The following is a 6269-nucleotide window of genomic DNA, read 5'->3' on the forward strand; positions in this document are numbered from 1 at the left end:
ACCATTGAACAGCCAAGCTGTTTGCAGGTTGTCTTTCCTGTCTGAGTCTGTTTCTTTTATAAATGGGTGGGCAGCTGTAAGATTTACAGATCATGCGTGTGTGCGTGTGTGCATGCGTGTGTGTGTGTGTGTGTGTGTGTGTTTGCCCATCACAACCCAGTACTCAAATAGTAGCTGGATAATTCTAGAAATGGAGTCACCTTCCCCATTTCCCTTCTCCCCCACCTTAGTCTCTGCTCTTGGGTAATGCTGTCCTGTCCCCCTTCACACCCACCCCTGTCCCAACCCCATCCTGCTCCACGTCAGTTAAGGGGACACAGACCAAGCAGTCTCCTCCCCTAGTAGCTGAAGGCCTCTGATTGGCTGCCATCACCATGACAACCCACTGTCTCTCTCCCCCTCCCTCACTTTCCAGAGCCAGCAGATTCCTGTAGTCTCAGACTTCTCAGGGCTGGGAGGGAAGGGAGTCTGGGGGAGGGGAGAGATGCTACCTCACCAGCCAGGAGAGCCACACGTTTTGGGTTTGCTTGGATTCTGGATTCCAGCCTAGTATGCAGTGTGGTCTCTATTGTCTCCATATGTGGAGGGAGCCCTCTCTGATTCCCTCTGAGATGGGCCTGCTTGGGGCCCAAGGGTCTGGGTCAGTGGCGTGAGGCTTGCATGATAAGCATGTCATTCAGAGACACTCACTGAATGTGATTGTGAAGACCGGCGATGGTCCCAATGCCACTGTGGCACTGCCAAGGGGTTTGCATGGGAGACCAGTGCGCATGTGCTTTGGAAACCCCAGAGGCTGTCAGGGGTCATTTGTTATTCTGAGCCATCTCTAGGTGTGCCTGGCCAGGGCGGACAGCCTACCTGGTGCCCTCCCCTCCTGATGGGATATGGGAGATGCATGTCCACGTGGGGAACCCCTGGAGGCCGACATGGGAGCTGGGCAGGGAGACATCAGCCAGTGGACACAGTTGTGGGGTGCAGGCCCAGGTGAGCGCCAGGACCTGAGAAGCTGCCTGCTCTTCTGCTCGGTCTGCACAGTGAACACACGACATGTCTTCCACATGCATCAGCTAAGAGTTCCAGATGCTCGCTGATGCCCTTGCAGCTTTAAAAAGTAGTCCCAACGCATGGGCTGAATTCAAGGTGATTTTCTGTCATTTTCTGTGTTCTCAGTCAACAGGGGTGTGGTCGTAGAGGGTTGGACAAACCCTTCTTAAAAAGGGCGAGGCGATGGAATCCTGTCACACGCTACGGCACGGGTGAGCCTGGAGGACGTTATGCCAGACACAAGAGGACAGATACTGCAGGATTCCCCTTACGTGAGGCACCTAGAATGGGCACATTCATAGAGAAGAAGAATAGAGGTTGGGGAAGAGGAATTGGTATTTAATGGGTACAGGGTTGAGGTTTGCAAGATGAAAACGTTCTGGAGATGGATGGTGGGGATGGCGGCACGACACTGTGAACGTACCTGCTGCCACTGAACCGTATACTCAGAAATGCTTAAAATCCTAAATTTTATGTTATGCATGTTTTACTATAATTAAAAAATTTAAAAAATTACCCCTTCCCCAGGAAAAAGGAGTGAGCGGGGGCAGTGGAGCGCGGAGATGGTGATCACAGGGAGGGGCGCTAGCCCAGGGCTGCGTCCTGGAGGAGGGGTCTCGCCCCCAGCTGCCTCCCCCTGCTCCTCAGCTGACTGGCCAAGGGTGAGCAGCCTGTGATGGTTGTGGCAGAGGCTCCCCCCATTGCCTGAGGGAACTAAAGAAGCCACCCTGGATGACCCGTCACCTTCCCTCAGGATTCCACCACGTTTAGAAAAGCACTAGGTTGATGACCAGTCCATCCTCCTACCTGTGGCTCCCTCTGGAAGGCCCAGGTGGGCTGGGTGGGCTGTGAGGACCCACCAGAGCTGGCCAAATGCCACAGTAGAGATGCGGCCCACACCTTTGTGAGGGCGGCGGGAAGGGAGCCTTGCTCTGCTGAGACCCCTGTGCAGAGCCCTCCCCAGCTCCAGGCCTGGGGGTCTGCAGCCCCTCCCCGCCTTCTGAGCCACCCTTCAACCCCCCAGCCCTTCGGACAGAGCTGGAAACAGGCACCATGCCCTCTGGAAAGCTATTTTTAAGGTTCATCTGCTTTTTCTTGTTTCTCCTCCATATTCTCCCACCCCCAGACTTGAAAGAGCTAAAGATCGTCGACATCATTCATCATTCCCCCAGCTGGCAAGCCGTGCCTCACCCCCACCCTCCCCGCACCACTCCCTCCTTTTCTCTCTCGCTGGCCGCCCTCGCCCTCCAGGCCCCCAGCTCCGCAGGCGGCGGGCTCTTTGTCTGACATCACCGTCCCCTCCCTGGTGTGCGAAGAGTTACTCACTCAGGCAATCCCCGCTCCACCCGCGGAGACCGTCCAATTGCCAAGCAACCCGCTGCTGGCCAATCACGAGGCTGGGAGGTGATGTCATGGCCAGAGCCAGCCCCGGCGCTGAGGCTTAGAGAAGCCCCGGGTACCACTCATTGAGGAGTGAGCAGGAGAGCGCTCGCTTGCACCGGCCCACCGCAGGTAAGTGCAAACGAAATGCAAACGATTCCAGGCTCTTCCAACCAAAAAAACAAAACGGTCGCTGCGTAAGGAACAGGCAAGGGGTTTGGCACCCAGCATGTCTCCTTTGATGTCAATCAATCAATTAAACTTTGTCAGTCCCTGGGGGAAATAGGCAAAAAGAATGGCGCATGGCAGGGGGGCGAAGGGGGGCTCCAGGCGTTACTGTCATTCCAGAGCTCAGGAGAGAGGATGGGCGGGGTGGTCAGATGTCCCTGGTGAGTTATTTCTGCATAAAGATTTTTGTGGCTGAAGGAGGAAGGTTTTGTTGAGAGTCAGGCTTCCCCAGAGCTGGCTCTGGCCTGAAGACCCCCTTTCAATCTGTACTGGACATTTTCTTCCTCAGACATAGCTCTTCCCGGCTCTCCCATTTTCCTGATCCGTCTTTCTTTCTCCTCTATGTCTGCACGGGTTACTTTTCCTCTCCTGGTTCTAAGGATGCAATGAGATCATCACCTCTTCTTTGCCCCGCCCCACCCTGAGGTCAACCTGATCGTACCTGGCCGGGCAGCTGGCTCTAAAGCTGAACTGCAGGAGCACAGAACTGCCACACCCCGGTCCTCGGTGGTGGACGAGGCCAGGCCCCTCCTCGCTCAGCCCACTGCCCTCACCAGGAGTTCAGGCATAGTCCTTTTCTCATCCCAGGACCCAGGGGTTTGATGTCCAGTGGCCAGCTCTGTCCCCACGTGGTGGTGCTCTTTGTTTTATTTCTCCCAGGAAGATACGAGCAGGTGTGCAGGAGTCTCATTGTCCTGAGCACCGGCAGGTCTCCAGGCCGCCTTAGCGGGGCGGTCAGAAATGCTCAGGCAGCCCTCGTCTGAGCTGTCCCTGGAAGGGATACCCCCATGTCTCAAACCAAGGGAATTCTAGATGGGGATGGCCAGAGGTGGCCTGCGGGAGCTCTGAGGGGTGGATGGGGGTTTGAGAGGGAATGTGGGGGAATCTGTCTCAACAGGAGGCTCAGGCCCCCTCTAGGGGGAGGAAACCTCTCCCACAGGCAGGTGCCAGGGGGAATGAGATCATCTTTCCACTGAGGAAATAATCACAGTGCTGGAGCAGTGAGGAGGCAGAGGGGGAAAGGTCTGATCAGCAGCCCCACGGAGGGGAGCCAGAGTCTCCCAGCAGCACTGCTCTGTCCTCTCGCTCACCCAAGCCCCCGCCTTGCTGCTAGGAACTGCGCTTTCACCCCTTCTGAAAGCTGCAGAGCACCTGTCAGCTGGTCCCAAACCTCTTGGATCCTCAGCTGTACCCAGGCCACAGCTGGAACAGCTCTGGAGTGAGCAAGGATCTTTAGCTCCTACATGGGTCCACCGTAGAGCATGTTGTTTTGTAGGGAGTGAGCTTCCTGTCAGTGAAGGCATTCGAGAAGAAGCTGATGACCACCCAGCAGGCGAGCTATGGGGATTTTTGCATTATGTTAGAGATTGGTTTAGGTTAGTGTTTTTCAAGCTGCAGACCGAGACCCATTAGTAGGTTGTGAAATCATTTTTGTGGATTATAACTGGTAGTTTGTTTTAATAAAATGGGATAAGATAGAGTAGAAAAATATCAGAAAACACCTCATAAAATGGGTTAAATAATGTTTGTTTCCTGTACCTTTTTTAAGTTATAATTTTCAGATGTATGTATATTTATATGTACATATGTTTATGTATCAGTAGCTGTAATGTATGTATGTGTATGTATGATGACATGTGCGTACTGGATCATGATATAAAATGTAGTTCTAATTGTGGGTTCCGGTCAAAAAAGTTTGAGAAACATTGGGCTAAGTGACCTCTAATTACCTCTTCTAACCTTAAGACTAGAATCCTATGGAAAACTCTCAGTAGATTGTGAACTTTTTAAAAAACTTTAATTGTGATAAAAATTTCCATCTTAACTATTTTAAGCATACACTTCAGTGGTATCAAGATGCACATTGCTGTGCCTCCAATTTCGGAATTCCTCTCAACTGTGAAATTGAAACTCTCCACCAAGTAAACACCAGCTCTCCGTCCTCCCTCTCCCAGCCCCTGGCAGCCCCCATTCTACTTTCTGGGCCTGAATCTGACTCCTCTAGGCACCTCGTATAAGTGGAGTCTTACAGTATTTGTCCTTTTGTGACTGGCTTATTTCACTTAGCGTCACGTCCCCAAGGTTCACCCATGTTCTTGACTGTGTGCTCCCATTCCCAGACTCAAAATAAGTGCCCCAAAGTTACAATTAAATCCCAGTATTGTTGTAAGTGGGAAACTATGTTTCTTTAGGCAGATACTTTGTTCTAAAAGGTTCATCAAAGAGAGAGAAGTTTGGTCTAATATTGTTCACCCTGAGCAGGTTGTCGAACAGACATAGGTACTACTGGTGGCGGGGTGGTGGGTGTGTCCTGAAGTTTGGCTTGGATGGGTGCTTAATATCTTGATTCCATTTTGGCTCAGTAAAAGAAATCCAAGGGCCAAGTGAGACTGGTTGCCTTCTCTCATTTGACTAGGCACTTTTGCCCTGTAAGAGGAAGGTAAGAGAAGGCAGGCTGGTTGATAAAGTTTAAAATAGAGCAACAAAGATTAGCACACAGAGGCCCAGAGAGTAAGGTAGTTGAACAGGAAAAGAAGGATACAGGACAAAGATAATAAGGAAGGTAAGAGAAATAAAGAAAGGAGGAGATAGTGTCTACGTTAAACCAACCATATAGAAAGAATGGAAAAGTTCCGATCTTATGTGTTCTTGACTTTAGATAATAGGATATTTAATTAATAAGATCATAACCAAAGAAAGGCTTAATTTTTCCAGAACCCCTGAGATCCTCTTCCCATGCTCCCTTTGACATTTTTATATTGTTTCCTCATAACCCGAAGACTCCCAGAGATTTTGAAGTCATGGGAGGAGAATTGGGACTGTTTTTGTGGGAGGGGGGCATAGAAATTTAGGGGAATTATACAACATGCAATTGTAATTTTTATAATGCCCTTTAGGGAACAATTTTGTTTATTTTTTTTTAGCTTGAGACATAAACATGTATCATGTATTATTTGGTTTGCTTGTTAAATCGGCACTTGCTATATTTAGAGATGTAATAGTCTGGGGAAAGTTGCTTTTTCTGCTTTTCTTTGGGGAGAGGTGGGGACCAAAAAATACACATGTATCATGTATTATTTGGTTTGCTTGTTAAATCGGCACTTGCTATATTTAGAGATGTGATAGTCTGGGGAAAGTTGCTTTTTCTGCTTTTCTTTGGGGAGAGGTGGGGACCAAAAAATACCCCCTGCCATTTTTTAAAAGCATTTTTGCAGGTTTTTACATTTCTAGTCTCATTAGGAAGACAGGGCGACACATGGATACAAGCTTACCCTCCCCCTCTGTACACACACACACCCTCCTACACACATGCGTTCACTACCACCCCATCCCCCGCACACACACATATGCACACCTGTCCTTCTTCCCCACCAAAGCCCAGTGCTCCCTGGTCTTTTCCTTCAATTAGAACTGAGAGCTGTGTGTCCACCCCTTAGGGTCCTGCTGTCAGAGGTGGGCAGTGGGAGGCAGGAGAACAGGACAGATCAGAAGGGGCGGGAGCTTGGGGGTGTTTGGCCTGATTTATGACAGGGCACAGGTGACCCGTGAGTTCAGAGAGCAAACAGGAGAATGCGAATCAAGAGAAAGGAGCTGAGCACAGATTCTAGGATGAAAGA

The 6269-nt window shown here is 50.4% G+C and overlaps 1 protein-coding gene across 1 annotated transcript in view; it reads left to right on the plus strand.

Moving 5' to 3' along the window:
* Positions 1–2487: 2487 nt before the first annotated feature.
* The window catches only part of STMN4 (stathmin-like 4), a 20259-nt gene continuing 16477 nt past the window's right edge, over positions 2488–6269 (plus strand). The window contains exon 1 of the mRNA XM_008578540.1: positions 2488–2556. The gene's annotated coding sequence lies outside the window, so the exon portion shown is untranslated. The remainder of the gene's footprint in view (positions 2557–6269) is intronic.

This window comes from Galeopterus variegatus, unplaced genomic scaffold (assembly GCF_000696425.1).
Source record: "Galeopterus variegatus unplaced genomic scaffold, G_variegatus-3.0.2 Scaffold1711, whole genome shotgun sequence".
NCBI lineage: Eukaryota > Metazoa > Chordata > Mammalia > Dermoptera > Cynocephalidae > Galeopterus > Galeopterus variegatus.